At 40.2% G+C, this 17,638-nt stretch overlaps 1 long non-coding RNA gene across 4 annotated transcripts in view; it reads left to right on the top strand.

The window, feature by feature from the left end:
- LOC123804054 (uncharacterized) overlaps positions 1-17,488 on the top strand; it is an 86,981-nt gene extending 69,493 nt beyond the window's left edge. For 3 of the 4 annotated variants that reach the window (XR_015723201.1, XR_015723202.1, XR_015723203.1), the window contains exon 4: positions 5,556-17,488. This is a non-coding gene — a long non-coding RNA (uncharacterized LOC123804054). The remainder of the gene's footprint in view (positions 1-5,555) is intronic. The other variant, XR_015723204.1, reaches the window with a different exon arrangement.
- The last annotated feature ends 150 nt before the right edge of the window (positions 17,489-17,638 follow it).

The raw sequence follows: 17,638 nt of genomic DNA, 5'->3' as shown, positions 1-17,638 counted from the left end.
CAAATGAAATGCTATGGGTAACGTTTTACATTCTTACTAATTTAACATATTGTTAAATGGGATTTTCTTTCTGTCTTGGAGTCTTGGGTGGGACCCAAAAGACGAGGGTATCAGTGATGAGGCTGCCCATTCTAAGGAAAGAGGCTAGACTCCTCTGTGCGGGACCAACCTTTCTCTTCTAGTCTGTAGAAGAGAATTCTCCAGAGGTTTTTTGTTTTGTTTTTGTTTGTTTGTTTGTTTTCTGTTGTTTGCTTTTGAGAATTCTACAGAGTTTGAAGGAAGAAGGTGAGGATATACTTTTTAACAAAGCTCTATGCTTGTGCTACGATTCATAGAACATACAATTCACCAGTGTAAATGTACAATTCAATGGCTTTTTATATGTTCAGAATTGTGAAGACCTCACAAGAATACATTTAAAACCATTTTCATTACCGCCAAACGAAACTCGTCAGCCCCTACCTATCACCCCTTGATCCTCACCTGCCCTTCCCGACCCCCTAATCCTAGGCAACCACGAACCTACTTCCTGCCTCTATTGGTTTGCCTCTCCTGGACATTTCATATGAACAGAATCATACAGTTTTTGGTGTTTTACAAGTAGTTTATTTCACTTAGCATAGCGTTTTAAGTTTCATCCATGTCGGAGCAGGTAGCAGTACCACATTTCTTTTTATTGCCTAATACCATTCCATTGTATAGATACATTTTACTTATCCATTTATTAGTTGATGGGTATTTAAGTTGGAATTACTTTTGGCTATTATGACTAATGCTGCCATAAACACTTATATACACGTTTGTGTGTGTGTGTGTGTGTGTGTGCACATATGTTTTCATTTCTCTGGGGTATATACCTAGGAATGGAATTGCTGGTTAGGAAGGTAACTCTATGCTTAACCTTTTGAGGATATGCCAGACTGTTTTCCAAAGTGGCTGAACCATTTTCCACTCCCCCCAGCAGGGAGTGAGGGTTTCAGTTCTTCCGTACCCTTGCCAACACTAGTTATTATCTGTCCTCTTGTTGATAGCCACGCTAGTAGGTAGGAAGTGGTATCTCATTGTGGTTTTGATTTGTGTTTCCAAGATGGCTAATGATGTTGAGCATCTTTAGATGTGCCTATCAGCCATATGTGTATCTTCTTTGGAGAACTGTTTGTTCAGATCTCTTGTCCATCTTTTTTTTTTTTTTTAAAGGTTTTATTTTTATTTATTTGACAGAGATAGAGACAGCCAGCGAGAGAGGGAACACAAGCAGGGGGAGTGGGAGAGGAAGAAGCAGGCTCATAGTGGAGGAGCCTGACGTGGGGCTCGATCCCGTAATGCCGGGATCACGCCCTGAGCCGAAGGCAGACGCTTTAACCGCTGTGCCACCCAGGCGCCCCTCTTGTCCATCTTTTAATTGGTTATTTATAGTAAAAGAAAGCTTGCAATGTTCCCAGTTTCACCCAACCACGTAAGACAGCTCCAAATGAATGATACACAAACGCTGAAGGTGTCTGCCGGAAGGAAAGGCTGACATTATCAGTCTCCACCTAGGATCTTGTGATCTTTAGAAACTTCCAGGTCTAGGACTGCTGTTGAATTGGAGCAGAGTCTGGAGAGAGAGCTGTGTTGTGATGGCTTTAACTTCTAGAGTTTGAGAGACATTGGAGTTTAGTTTTCCTGTGGGCCACCTGGATAGCTGTATTGTTGATGGCTAGAGCCATTTCGAAAGGACCCTGCACATGAGTGCTGCCTGCCAGGGTGCTATGGTCTGAATCTTGATGTTCCCCCCAAATTCATATGTTGAAATCCTAATGCCCAATGTGATAGCTTTAGGAGGTGGGACCTTTGGGAGGTGACTGGGTTATAGGACAGAGCCTTAAAAAAAAATCCTCTTATAAAAGAGGACCCAGAAAGCTCCCTTAGCCTATCCACCATGTGAGGCTACAATAAGACTGGGACCCAGAAAAGGACATTCACTGAACTTGTATTTCCCGGCATCCAGGACTGTGAGAGAGAAATTCCTGTTGTTTACGAGCCACCTGGTCTCGGCTACGTTGTCAGAGCAGCCTGAACGGGCTAAGACACAGGGGCAGCCATCCCAGAAATATACCATCAAGTTAAAAGCGGAGGCAGAATCAGAAGTTATTCGTCCGAGCGTGTGTTACGTATGCAGTGACAAGGCAGAAATCAGGTCCCAGTCTAGGGATCTCCAAAGACAGCCCCCCCCCAAAGTAGTCCATGAGATAAAGAGTCTGAAGAGAAAGAGCCACATTGCATAAGCCCTGATGAAGAAAACCTTTGTCCTTAGCCCCCTCCTTGAGCTGCTCCCTACTCGGATTTTCCCATTTCTGGTACTCAAGTTGCAAGGTTTGGTGTGTGTTGGGGCAGGAAAGAAAGTTTTGAAATGGTTCGGGTTTGATTTAGATTAGATTGGATATTTTTACACCTGAAAATAATACTGTTCTAATACTCCAAAGCGACCACAAAAGCCACAGGGAACTCTGAGATATTTTGCAAGACAGTGGAAAGAACATCTAAGAGAGGATTTCTTAAAATAGAGAAAAGGAGACCTAATTCTTGATCGTGTCCCATCAAATCTAGCCTGTTCAGTATATTCACGCAGGACACACGTGTGTGTCTCTGCCTATTCTCACAGTGTTGCATTCTTTCTAGGAGGGGGAAATATCTTTAAGCCCTTTGGTCTATGTATCATAGCAAACAGTGAGATGGAGTTGTGTGGACTTTCCAATCACAGAATGTAGGGCAGTGATGGAGCCAAAGAACAGGGTCCAAGACTATGAATAACATTTCATAACTGGAATGTGCAGCCCTGTGGTTTGCAACTCTCTCCAGGGCTGTTAATATTTTCAGAGACTCTAATAACTGACTGTTCAGGTCACATTATGTGATTAAAGATCTTCGTTCTCCCGGGAGATCTCAGATCTTTTCGTAACACTCATTTTGGTAAATGAAAACACTCAGTAAACAAAATGGCTCTCTGAAAGAATCGGATATGCAGAAAGGATTTTCCAGTCTCATATATTAAAATAAGCAACACGTTAGTTGCAGAAAGCCCGCTGTTTAGGTTGCGGACTCTGAGATGCCAGATTGGAGTGACAATACGGGTCAGTCCCTGAGAACCGGAACCCGGGCTCTCTGGTCATGTCAGGCCCAAGATCAAGAGAAAACTCGTATGTTAAAAAGCTCGGTGTAACATCTTAGAGACCCAGAGCACGGAGGCCCTTTACACAAACATAACAAATCCTTTTCAGTGCTTTTAGACCTTCACAAACATGAGGTGATGTAGAAAACGTCACTGCCCCCACCACACAGCCGGCCCCCACCCCGCGAACCCCGGCACTCTTTTCAGCGTTTCTTAAATGTGCCCCATTGAACAATCTGTATTCATTGTAACAAATACAATCTCATTGAATTAGATTCTGAAGAGACTTTATAGTGGGAGAAAAGAGGACTGATCCTGTATTCTCTTTAGTTTAAACAAGGGACAGAGCCCCAGCAAATGAGAAATCTTGGGTGAGCTAAGTTCCCTGGAATGGGTAGGGAGGGAAGGAGAAGGGTGAGAATTGGACGGAACTTGCTTGCGCTGGGGAAGGAATCAATTTCTAGGTGTTCCAGGAATAGAGAAGCAATGCTGGTTGGTGTTGGGGCGTCATGGTGTGATCGTTAGGTGTCACGGGGTGCATTTTCCTTTTCAGATCACCATGTGATACAGTTGCTTTTAATTTAAATTTCTTTGGGTGGAAGGTAGGGCTCGGAGTCAGAATCATCCACATTATAAAGTGGGAGAGGAAAAACACGCCGGTAGCTATTTGCAGATGTAATAAAGATTTGACTAATCTGCATATTTATGGTTGGTATTAGCTCGCTGGCCATCACAGTCTGATAAAACCTGCACTATCGCCCAGCCGCATGCAATTCATGGCCTGTATCACTGTGATTATCTGTGTTCCTCTCATTACTCACCCATTGCTTCGGTTGTATCAGGAGTGAAAATGATAAGCCTTAAGCTTCCCTGCCGCTTAACCTAACAACAGATCATTCTCTGTTCCCAGCCCAATGTCAATGACACAAAGCAGAGGAGGATGGCGCAGATTTCTCCCTGCTTCACCAGGCAGCTGACCTCCCTCGCCTCAAGCTGTCGACCCACGCAAAGGCTACATTTAGACTTGTCCTTGATTTTCAGGAGCTAAAAATCCCTAATAACTTAACAAGCAAAACACAGAGTTATCCTTGTAAGGCGTCAGCACACAAATTAGCTAGACAAATAAAAAGGATTAAAAAAATCTTGAAAATAGCACTTATCATCAGTCTCCCATTCAGAAATAATGAAGGAAGATGGTTTATACAGATTTAGTAATAAGACATGACAGAAATGTAAATATAACATGTTATGACCTTTCTTCTGGTGAACAATAGCATTTTGTTCATTCTCCAGAGCCTTTTTGTTTACGGTGAGTGTGGTGATGAATCGAAGTTATGACATCAATTAAATCACAAGTTTATATTATTTTCAAACAGACAAAATGCAGATATCTTAAGGCAGGCAGCAAAAATGATGAGTTACTCTCTATTCGTGGTCTCTAAATGAGTTATACATATTCAAAAAAAGAACATTAAAGATGCCCCACAAAGCCAGGATCATATATTACTTTTACTCTGAACAAAGATAACATTTGTCGAATCCCATTAGCAATAAATCTTTTAGATTCTTTTCACTTAAAATCTTATGATCCCAAAGGGAAGAAGAGATAATCAGTAAATAGAACTCTGATATCTGTCAGGTATTTGCCTGAATTAGAGCTGAACTAACTTGACGGAGAGATTGAGAAAAAAATTACCTTTAGTATTCTGATGAATCGATCTGAATTTTTCTTTAAACATACCACTAAAATGGAAACAAAAACAAAAAATATGTTGTTCGTATTTGAACACCCGGGGATGTGTAGTACGTAAATTGCCAATGCTATAGAGTAAATATCCTCGGGTGAAACATACTTATAGACTGTAGAATAATTTTTGAAAATACTGAAGTTTAATATGTTTTTAGAAGTATTACATAATGAAGTATAGGAGTTTCATATTATGTGTTTCTCCTTTAAGTGATTTCAACATTAGAGAAAAAATTAGATTAAAATTGTTTTTAAATCCTCCCTTTTCTTAACTAACCAATGGATATATCAGGAATTTAAAAAAAAAGAGATGGGAGAAAGTTAAAAAACATTCTGGAATACTGTATGTAATATACCCGGCAACACATGGTCATCATCAACTTTTTGGAGCACTGCAGTGTCCAGCACTAAATGTGATTTGGTTATGGAGGCCCTGGGGGTTGAATACCCATTTCCTAGTGTAGTAAAGTTTGGGTCTTTTCACCTTATTTATCGGAAGAAAGGGATTCCCCAAAAGGAGGACTATACCGTGCCAAGAGACTTTTCGTGAGATGAGGGTTGTTTCATTAAGATCTCTGCAGCACTCTCCTTGCTTTTCCCTTTAAAAAGTGCACTGCCCATGAACTTGAACTGAAGAGTACCACGTTAACATCCTAGGTGCCCTTGAAAGTCATCACAAGATGGTGGAACATGGCAGCCGGGGCGCTAGGTGGTGGCAACGTCAGAGAGCAATCCTTTCTCTCGAACCGTGTGTAACTGGAACCAGAGAAGAGCACTTAGAGTAAGTCAACCTAAAGTTGAAACCAAAATTTCAGAGACAATAGCAGGAAAAGGGAAGTTTTGAATGGGACTCCATCTAGAACGATAAAATGAAAAATAGTAAAAATATTTTAGCATACAATTTACATTACAATAAAAACTGTTCTCTAATTCTTAGAAGTAGTGAAGAATTAATGGAATCTTAGATTTTTGAATCATCTTTCCAACATAATTTTAAAATATCAAAGTCATCACATATGACTTTCAGAGTATGCTGATAGAAAGGATCAATTTTGCAAAGACATTCTATGGCTTTATTAATTTTCAAACAGGTTTTCCTAATCACCTGATTTTCAAATTATTCTTCTTTGAATCTCATCTTTTTCATTTTTCCCTTTTTCAGTTGTCTGACCTTGATAGATCGACAGGGACTTGAGTAAGTCTCTAATATCACTTTATTTTTTAAAAAATTTTTAAATTTTTTAAAGATTTATTTATTTGTCAGAGAGAGAGAGTGAGTGCACAAGCAGAGGAATCTACAGGCAGAGGGAGAAGTAGACTCCCCACTGAGCAAGAAGCCCTTTGTGGGACTCAATCCCTGGACCCTGGGATCATGATCTGAGCCAAAGGCAGATGCTTAACCAACTGAGCCACCCAGGCACCCCTCTAATATCACCTTAATAGACTTGATGGAATCCTGCAGTTTGAAGATTTCAATTTAATTTTTAAATTTGCATTCTATTTGCACAGGAAGTTGTAGACATTAGATTCTCAACAGGATTATAACCGATCGCAATGTTGATTCTCTGGATTAAAATAGGTGCTATTAACTGCAGAGGGGACTTTGAGTTGGAACTAATCTTATAAATGGTCAATTCACTACTGAAAATTTTTGTGCCATGACAATTTTTGATATCCCATAATTTACTTTTTTTTTCTAAAGATTATTTGTTTGAGAGAGAGAGTGTGTGTGGAGGGGGAATGGACAGGGGGAGAGGGACAGAGGAACTCAAGCAGACTCCTCGCTGAGTGCAGAGCCCAGCACCGGGCTCATCAAGGGGCTCAATCTCATGACCCTGAGATCAGATCTGAGCTGAAACCAAGAGTCGGGTGCTTAACCGGCTGCACCACCCAAGCGCCCCCCCGGGGGCCCCCGGGGACAATTTCTTAACTGATGAGAATCACGAAATGAATATTCAGATGAGGAATGAGACACCTGTGTCCATTTAACAATCTACTGGAGATCCAGAGAAAGCAATATTGGTGTTAATCATAGTGAAATAGCCGTTTTTTGTTTTTTTTTAAGTTGAGCTATGTCATCAGCACTTAACACGTACGGATTTGTGTTTCAGAATCCCTACTGCCATCTGTAAGAAGGAGGGGAAATTTGATTTCAGTTTACCTATTTTATACTTAAATCCCTTAGATTCCTTGACTGCAGACTCTTCGTTCCGTCCGTCCTTTACGCAGGAATATATGGCCGCTCGCTGTCTGTCAGACACCGTGCTAGGCTCTGGAAATGCAAAGATGGATCGTGTGTCTCTTTCCACAAGTAGGATCTCCTAGTAGGAGAAACATCGGAACAGTTAAGTGCGGTAGAGTGCAACTTCAAAAATGACTAGTGCTTAGAATACATTTCTGATGTGTCAGCACTAGATGCTTTACTTAGAAAATTTCATCGAATCCTAGCAACCTAGTTGCTGAATCTAGACTCACGGCCGGGTCTTCCTGCAGCCAAAGCTGTGTTCTTTACCCCTGTAGCCCACTGCCCCTTCACCAGAAGTGCAAAGCAGGTGCTGTCACAACATCCAAGAGGGGAACTTCGCCTCATTTGGGGGTGCTTAGGAAAGCTTTCTTGGCGGTGTTGCTGTGTGAACTAGAATGCTGGAAGACGAGCCCACAGTGCTTTGGCGAGACAGAGCAAAATGGAAATGCAGTGGAGGGATGGGCTGGGTTCTGGAAATTACTCTTTGTTTTCTTCAGTATTATAAGCACAGCTATAGTATAGACCATTTTACACTACATTACCTAGAATATAACAATGCAATTTCATTTACAATCGTGCTTAGTGTTCCTGACTAACACCAGAAAATTCCAAATAAAATCTTATGTCTAATCATTGTCCCCATTTTTGTGTAAAAGATTTCAGAAGCCCGCAGCCTCAGGCAGTGTACTTAAGAAGGATTGTTACTCAACTGGTCACCGGGCTTCTGATTCCTTCTACAGCGTACATTTACCCAGAAATGTCACATGGGATTTTGCATTTATATAAGGCTTTTTAGGGCAGTGAAAACCCAATAAAATCAGTCGGCTTATTTAATGTTCAAAGTGTTTAATAAGCTTTTTTTTTGAATGAACCATTTAAATGAGTTTTTTTTCTTTTTTCATTAATTAACTCACCAGTGCACCAAATACGTATCAGATAAATGAGTTGATAGGGTCCCCAGTTTAGTTGAAGATGCAATACAGAAAGCACTAATTAGGCAGGCAAGGGCTCCAGATAATTAAATAGTGATTAATAGATTTTTGTGCTACCAAAATTAAAAGTAACTAATTGGTTGAAAAAATATTTAAAATTGTGTGCTCGGTACTTACATGTTGAACGCGATTCTGAGGGATACTAAGATTTTGTCGGTTTTGTTAAGAGGGAAGGTTTTAATTTTTCACTAGTTTTTTCCCCTTCTGATATCTTGTGTCAAAGTGTTCCCATGTTAATAGTAGAATATAATGGAAGTTTATGCAATTAAATACAGCAAGAGAGTTTATAGACCATTTATCATTGGATATGGGTCATATACTGTGAATTTCAGAAAATAAAAGGGAATTCCATTTGTAGCCCACTCTTGCCTGAAGCTCACCTAATGAAATCTTTCTCACTCATAGAATTAACAGTGTATCCAGCTGAAAAGTATTTAACATTCTCCGTGCATACTAAGCATGCAAAAGTGGAATAAAACCTTGCATACTTACAGGGGATTTTTGTTGCTTTTTCTTCAGCCCAAATTAGGCAGCTCTTGTTCATTTAGTGCGTTTGAAAGGAGCTGAACTTTTAAAATTCTGAACTGTCAGTCCCCATCATGTCGTTTGACAGCTGACACTTTCAGAGTGAAGAACACACAAATCATGTGAGTGGAGTGAAATGCTGCTAATAAATGCTATTGTTTTTCCTGATGGAAAAGGAGCACCTTAAACAACTGTTTGCAGATCCAACGGGTTTGTTATGATGCAAAATGCATGTTTGACTGTTACCATTTTTGTTTACTACCTGCAGAGCATAAAATTGCTGATAAAAAAATGGAAGAAACATAAGGCCAGATTCATTAAGAAAAGAGCCATGCTTTTCTCCCCTCCACCCACCTTTATACCCCACTCTCCCATTTTAATGTGATAAACATTGAGTCTTCCTTCATTAAGGCATGAAACTAGTAAATACTGTATGGTTCTTGAGATTAATTACAAGATTTCTGTATTTCTGGAAAACAAAAGCTCTGAAAGTTTGTTCGTCTGCCCCTACTCTGCTTGCTGAATTAGGGAACTTGTGAAAACGGGCTCTGCCATTTTGGAATTTTACGTAAGAGGGTCCGTGATAGTTTCAGAGGCTTTAGAGTTTTGTTTTCTATCATTAAACTTGTGAGGCCAAAGTGTTTGTGGGTAAATTTGAAGGAGCCACCTTCTGGATACAGAGAACCCATGTAGATCTTTCAGAGTTATTGACCTGACCAAACTATAAATAATGACCTGACCAAACTATAAATATTGACCTGACCAAAATATAATTATATTTTATTGAAACCTTTGTTAAGATTAGTTAATACGCTTCCAGCAAGAAGATCGTTTCTGTATTGTTTAGTCTGCAATCTTTCCCCCACGATAGGGAAAGATACAGGAATGGCTTGAGAAAAAATGTGTTTGGTCTGCCTCATGGTATATTATCACTCAAACACTTTTACCTCTGAAATATTTTATATTGCTACCAAACTTTATGAATATCTTTGACTATCTTAGTAATCTCAGTAAGATGTCTAAAAGATTGAAATTAAGTCTGACCCAAATACTGAACTAGAAAATTTATACAGTATGGGATGTGATGGTTAGTTTTATGTCTCGATTTGACTGGCGTACCCAGGTGTTTGGTCAAACATTATTCTGGGTGTGTCTGTGGGGATGTTTTTGGATGAGATTAACGTTTGAGTCAGTAGACTGAGTAAAGCACATTATCCTCCCTGTTATGGGTGGGCCTCATCTAATCAGTTGAAGGCCCGGATAGAGCAAGAGATCTGGCTTCCTCTAAGTAAGAGAGAACTCCTCCTGCCTGACTGCCCGAGTTGGGACGTTGGTCTTTTTCTGCCTTCGCACTAGAACTGAAAAATCAGCTCTTCTTGTGTCTTGAGCCTGTAGGCTTTCGGACTAGATCTTATACCCTCAGCTTTCTTGGCTCTCAGGCCTTTGAACTCGGCTGCAACTATACCATTGTCTCCTGCTCTTCGGCTTCTAACTACAGATCTTGAGACTTCTGTTTCCAAAATTGCACGAGCCAATGCCTTATAATAAATCTCCTTCTATATACTTACATCCTGTTGGTTCTGTTTCTCTGGAGAACTATAATTAATTCACGGGGCCAAAATTGTGAAAAAATATATAGTAGTGAGAAAAGTTCAGGAGTGGTTCATATTTCTTTTTTTCTTTTTACATCATGACTTTGAGTTTTCAATGCAAATAATAGGAAAAGGAAATTATTCTCAATATTGTTTCTTACTGATGAACTGACAGAGATAACTCACTTAACTGTCTAGACAGGAAGCATACACGCATACATAGGAAAACATTAACAAGCTCATTACCACATGGCCTTGAACAACGGTAACATCTTATGCACATATTTATGTCATGTGCGTACAAAGTACAGTTGATTGAGAAAGTGGTCAGTGGAGAATCCACTAAATTAGTCCTACTGGTAGTCTCCATATAATTGTCTAGCACATCAGTGTATCTCTAAACCAGGAAATGCTTTGGACTTTTCTGGAAAAGTGACCTTAACATTCAAAGGAACGTATGTGCAAATATTAAGTATGTGATCTCCATGGTTTTCATAGGAAAACGTGGAGAGTCTGTGCACCCCACGGGGAAACTGCAAGCTCCTTTTGGAAAAGCCACTGCTCTGCTTTCTGGTTTCCCTGCTCTGACCTCTCCTCCAGGTTTCCCTTAAAGCCCGCTCCACTTTGAGTCACCATCTCTACTGTTGGCTTACTCACCTTCTCAAAACCAACAGATCAGAAGTCAATGGGTACTTTTTAAAATTCATGACTGTCCTAGGATGTGTGATTCCCAAGACGGCTGTGGCAAATAACCAGTCTTACAGGTGGATAATATCCAGAATGTTAGGCCGTGGCCGAGACTTTACTGGAGTTGCCCCTTATGCCCACAAATAGGCAGTTTGCTTGGTTTGTCATTCCCTTCCGAAGGTACTTAGGAGGGGCAGAAGCCTAGAGTGAGCAGTTAAGTTCCTCCACGTGAGAGCACAAGTGAATTAAAGTTCCAGTGACTCAAGTCTCAGAGGCAATTACAAAGGTTTTCAGTAGTTAAACCAAGGTAACTTGCAAAGAGCCCAATTCCGTTGCTGACTTGATCTTTAAATCAATACGTTTCCTTGGACATTATATATGATAGCATATGTACGCTGGGAAACAAGGAACTGAGGCCTCGGAACAGATTTGGGGGGGGAGAAAGCGAGTCTTTATATGAGGCTGGATTTTCAAGTATTATCTAGGGCAAAAGTTTTTTAAAATCTTAAATTACCTGTCAGTCTCTGGCAGAGAACAGTTCCAGAGACTCGAGTTGGCTCTTACGTACTCACTCCACATAATGTCAGAGACCCCTGAAAGGGTACTTGGAAAGATATATTGCAAATTGTTATGCAATTCCCTACTCCTCTGGCCAGGAGAATTAGGAATTTGGGAGGTTTTTATGTGGGGTAGGGGAAAGAGAGGGTAAAGAATTGACATGGAAATTTATTTTTAAGGACACTAAAACCTGGCCAGTTTTTACTGCATAGCCACAGGATACTGGCTAAAATAATTTGAAAGAAGGCAGAGGAGGGACTGAACTAATGGCTAGAGAGAATAGGTTCTGGAAAAACCCTTTCAATACGATTTAAATACAGGAGGACGTCACTGGTCTCTGGTTCTTTCTAATTTCATCGGAAGGACTGAGAAGCAAGGAGGTCACATAGAGCCATTGCTAAATGGCCAGTGTTGTTGGTGTTACTATTCCATGGATGACGGACAAAGAAAAACCAGTTAGTAGTGCCCTCTGAGCCCTGACTGGAACAGGATGCCCATTTTATGGATTGCTGTTGAGTCAATGTCTTTGTAAGTGGTTCATGGGCTTAAAAGCTTGGGCTTTGGAATGAGACACGCTTGAGTTCAAATCCCAGAGGCACAGTTGCTCGCAGGGTGCCCTGAGAAACTGACTAAATCTCTTTCGGCTCCATTTCTTCACCTGCTAAATGAATTTCATAGTAGTTACCCTCCTCATCCCGAAGGAGACTCTACGTGGAACCTGCTCGGCAGAGGTCCTGGCACGTAGCAGGTGTACTGTGCATTCGCTAATTAGTGACAGGCAGAAACTGAGAAATGGAAGCCGATATCATCAGAGTAAACATAATACAAAGTATCTGGAGTGAGGCGGTCCTGAAAATCAGAGTTGGCCTCATGTACTGCTAGTACATGGAGTTAAAAAAAAAAAAAGCTTCATTTTTATTTTTATCAACAGTGAAAAAGACTGCAGGGGAGCCACATTCTAAATGCTTTCTCACAGTGGCAGCTGAAATGTTACTATTAACAATGGACAAATGTTAACTTGGAGTCTTCTTGGACAAGAGTGATTCATTGAGTGTCCCTCTAATGTGGGCATGTATTGCAATCTTGATAAACTTAAATGGAATTGATAACAATACTTGAAAATAAGACATTGGGAAGACTCATTCTCCAGTGACTTTAGGTGTTGTCAATGAACCTTTTGTCAGTGAAAGAACGATAAAGATGTTCTCTCTCTCTTCCATTCACACAGCCTAAGGGAGGGGGGATACTCAAATATCAGAAACATATGGTTGTAAAATTCTGTGTCTGAGCCTGCAACATTGATGGAGTTTTATGTAAAGAGATAAAGATCCGTACGAGGACTGTCACAAGCTGTTTGGGTGAGCTGAGCCACTATTGCTAAACCACTGCTGATATTCTTAAATGGACTGCAGTGAGAACCACCGGTAAGCCAGGCAGGTTTGGGAATGGTGAAAATTATCACAGGATCCAGGTCATCATAATGTAAATAAGATGGGTAAAGAGAGGTTGATTATTATCAGTGAGTCACAGGGTGACGAAAACCTGAAGGACGAAGAATTCAGAAACAGGTGTGGCTTCTTTCCGAAGTGTAGGCAGGGGTATGTTCCTGAGGGATGAGAGTATCACTCAGTGGCAGTCTGGAAAATTGGGATTCCTGAATCCATTCACTTTTCATATTATTTACCCTACTTACGCTAGGCATAAAGCGGTCAGGAGACTTCACTGCTTCAGAAAACAGATACAGTACTGAGAGATAGAGTAACCAAATTTGGAGGTGAAGAACTTTCTGGAACAGATCCTTGGCAGTCTCCATTGCTGTCTTGTTGGAGCAGGGCAAGTTGCGGGGGTGCGATACAAATTTGTCAGCTGTCTTATACTTGCCTAGGTGAATTCCCAAACCTGTCTCATTTGACCCTCATGCCATAGGCACCATGAAGGAAGTCTTAATCGGTAAAAAACCTTCATGAGCTATGTTGTTCTAGATGAATTTGATGAAGTGTAGTGAAAATAAAGGTAACTAGAGATCAAATGAATTAAATTGAATCGCTTCTGAGCATCTGATTCTCAAAGATTCTGGTCTCATTCTTTGCAGGCTCACATTAATATATTTTCTAGATATTTATTAAATGGTTGAAGCACCATGGCTGTTTATATGATGGTGGTGGTGGAGTGTGAGCTGAGAAGATTCCTAAGCAAAGAGTTTTATTTATTTATTTATTATTTTATTTTTATTTTTTTATAATAATATTTTTTATTATATTATGTTAGTTAACATACAGTACAACCCTAGTTTTTGATGTAAAGTTCCATGATTCATTACTTGCATATAACACCCAGTGCACCATGCAGTACGTAAAGAGTTTTAGAGGAGAAATGCATGTTAATAATTAACCTTAAAACAGGCAAAACAAAATACTATGCTAGCTGGGTGGAGAGGGAAGGGTCAAGTGCATGAGCTCTGTAAGCAATGCTTAGTTCTGCCACTTACTAGCTGGGTAAAACCAGGCAAGTTCTTTTACTTCGTGAAATCTCAGTCTCCTCCTTGGTAAAGGAGCACCTATAACATGTCTAAAGCACTTATCATAATGCCGAGCATTACTGCGTATTCAAACATGGTAGCTATCATTAATCCTCATAAGCTATTTGCTATGATTAGGGGCATTATGGAAGACTGGATGGCATGTTGCTTGATCTGATTTCTGAAAAACTGAGATGTCAACCTTGGGAAGTAGGGTGGTATAGTTAAATAAAACGAAGTGAAACAAATGAAAAAAAATCTTGTACTTTGATGTTAAAATACTTGGTTCATTTTCCTATTTCTGGTCAGTTTTTATTGGCTTTCTAGTATATGCCAGGTACTTGATATGTCACTTAACCTGTGTGAGCCCCAGTCTCTGGATCAGAAAATTGAAGTAAAGAGCATAGCTATTTTTCATGGTTGCTGCTGTGAGGAAGAAATGTAAAAATATTTGAAGAAAGCACTGTGGTGATCTGAAAGTTGTTATTGCTATTACAATTATTACTTCAAGATAGAAAAGATAGGGAAGGGCTGAGAGGCTAGCATGAATTAAAGACTTGGAAGTAAAATGGCACACAGAATGTCCGGGAAGTGGCCGAAAGGTAGCTATCGCAGGAAGGTACAGATATACAAGGAAGTGCTTTGAAGGAGTGCTCTATGGACGCTGGGCTCAGGGTTTTTTGGGCTTTATTTTGTGCCCAACAGAGAATCAATGAAGATTTTGAAAGAGTATTACATGTTCTGGAAAGATTATCCTATACCCTATATTACAATGGTCTGGGAAAGCGCCCATTGGTTACATTATTAGTGAGGAGAACATAAAATCCTTAAGCACTGGTCACCATCTTTTTTCCGCCTCCTTTTTCCTGCCTCTGGTCTATGTCATTCTTTGACTATCCTTTGATAATTCTCAGCCTGAGGTGTCCATAATAATCTTCTGTGGAAATTCAGAAATATATTAATGTCAAAGCTTTGCTCCAGACTATTGAATTAGTATCTGGATGGTAAAGCCCAGGCTATGCCTTGAAAAGTCACTACAGGTGATTCTAATGTCCAGACAGGGTTGAAATCTTCCTTTTGAACTTTTTCTCTACTCAGTAGCTCCTTATGAGTTAGTGAGGAGAGTCTTGTAGTTGCAAGAAATATCCATAGGTTATAGTGGTCTATGGTCAAGATTTCAGTGGAAATAAGAAAGAGAGGAATCTTGCCTCTTTGGTCACAGCTCAAGGAAACCAACAGCAGGGCACTGGGAAGTTTGGCACAAAGAGAAACCACAGCATGCATGGGTGCCCGGGTGACTGGATCATAGTTCAGAGGCAGGAGGGTGACTGGGGATTCATCTATGGAGCTGAGTAATTAGCAGGGGTCCAAGGATTTCTTCTCATGTTGTACTGTGAATATGACTCAGCTACTTTCCCAGGCCCTGCTCTTTCTCTGTGTGAACTTTAACCCTAGGTTTTACTACAGTTCACTGACTCTGTTCTGCATCCTCAATGGAAATTCCAGAGACTGTTGGATCGGTCTAGTTACTCCTGTCGGATGATCTGCCTTTGGTCAGGTACTTTCTCTGTGGTCAAACCAGTCATGATTGGTGGCAGGCTCTCATAGCATGGGATGTGTGGAAGAATTCCTGCAGAAGGAGCCTGGGCTGCCCAGAAAGGGGCTGTTGAGACATTATTTATAGCTCACCTTAGCGAGCACCTAAGCATTTTGCATGTGTACCATTCAATTTTCATACCGTACGTCATTTGCATTTGAAATTTACTTAACAAATACAAAAACTTTATATAAATGTACATTTATATAAACATGTATAAATATTTGTAGCAAATAATCATACCAGACACTATCCTAAGCACTTTATAATTACTGACTCATTTAATGGGAACTTAGAAGGTCGTCATTATTATCTTCTCATTCTACAGTCGGAGACAGAGTCATAGACTCAACATCTTTTCAGAGGTCCTACAGCAGAGAATGGCAACACTGAGAGTTGAACCCAGGTATCCTGGCCACATGTTTACCTGTTGTGCTGCTTTTGGAATCTGTTTCTTTACACAGTCAGATAACCCAAGGTACTAAAATTATTGACCTATTGCACATTCTAGGCGGATCTACGGAGTGGTATGAGCCATGTGAGGATGGACAGGTAGATGGGTACCCGCTTCTCAGGGAATTCTGGTCTTCTAAGTCTGTATCTGGTGCTCTCCTCCAGCATACCCTTTTCCCTTTAAAGTTGTATATATCTGGCACGAGACGCTCCATACATATCTATGAGAGAAATGTGGTATTTGTAAATGAGTAAATGAGTGAATGAGTAAATATATAAGGGAGTGAGATTTCAAAAAAAATGAAGAACAGTTGTTGGAGTTTGAAGGAAAATGGAAAGAATCTTTGGCTGAGTGGAAAATCATGTGATTAAGAATCCCAGTGTGAAGAAAGAACAAGGACCTTGCCTCCTATCTCGGGAAACTCCAATGAGACCTTACAAAGGCTTTTAAGGATTTTGCTCCTGATCCTCTTAGTTTATAGAATTTGACCAATTTGACACCCAGAATTCAGGAAATTGTTGCTGCTTTTCCAGCGAAACTGTGATGATGAGACTCCGTCGTCATTTAGTATTGTGTTGTGAGTCTTAAACCATGGCAAAAAAAAAAAAAAAAAAAAAGACCAAGAGGAGTAAAATCTTATCAACTTTGCAACACTAGGCACATTGGCATTTGATGGGGCTTTTATTTCATGCATTTCTTTCAGGGAAAAAAGTAATGACCTAAAAGAAAATTCAGAGACTCTTTTGCAACATGTTCTTCAAAAATATATTATGAAGAAAATGTATTTTTATCTACCCAGCAAGGTAAGGATAACATTACCAGTGCATCAGGGATGCACACGCTGACGAGGGAAACCAGGAAAGTGACAGCCCGGTTCTACGACCCCACTGTGGAGCGAGCAGCAGACGGAGGACGTGCGATCAAGAAGCATAACGACTGAGAGGACGCTTGATGCCAAATTAAACCTGTGTATGAACCTTACTTATTTCCTTGCAGTTAAGGGGAGACGCCACCATTCAAAACAGACAAGCTGCATAAAGCAGGCTGTGTACAAACTGGAATCAGGGGTTCCAATCAGAAAAGGTTTTTATGTCTTTTCCTGTTGAGAACTTGGTTTAGATAAGCTCTGTTACACCGAGTACATCGGTTCTAACCAGTTAGAGAGGGAGAGCCTAAGAGATATGGTCACACAAATACTCTGACAATGTCCCATGATGCTCGAAGATTATGCCCAAATTTTAAATGAGAGAAGGAGGACACTTCACCATTCAAGAGCTGCTCCTGGTTGTTGTACCTTTCTGGTGCATTCTTATGAATACAATATATAGGGTACTAAGATGCTTATGTGACAGGCTTATGTTATAGAATGTCCTGTATCGCATATACTCTTATTCTCTTTCAATAAATCAAGTTTTACTTTCAATTCTGTGAAACAGTGTCATTTCAATTTATTTACACACATTTCTTACAAGGAAATCAATTCATTCTGGGTATCCCTTTATTCTTGTACAAAACTCCTCCCCATTGCTTTTCTTCTTTCAATTTCCTTTCTTTTCCCCAACCCACTACCCA

The sequence above is a fragment of the Ursus americanus genome, chromosome 36 (assembly GCF_024610735.1).
Source record: "Ursus americanus isolate L20-20 chromosome 36, mUrsAme1.1.p, whole genome shotgun sequence".
In the NCBI taxonomy this organism is placed as follows: domain Eukaryota; kingdom Metazoa; phylum Chordata; class Mammalia; order Carnivora; family Ursidae; genus Ursus; species Ursus americanus.
The sequence above is the reverse complement of the archived record's forward strand: the minus strand, read 5'-3'. Positions and strand labels throughout refer to the sequence as shown.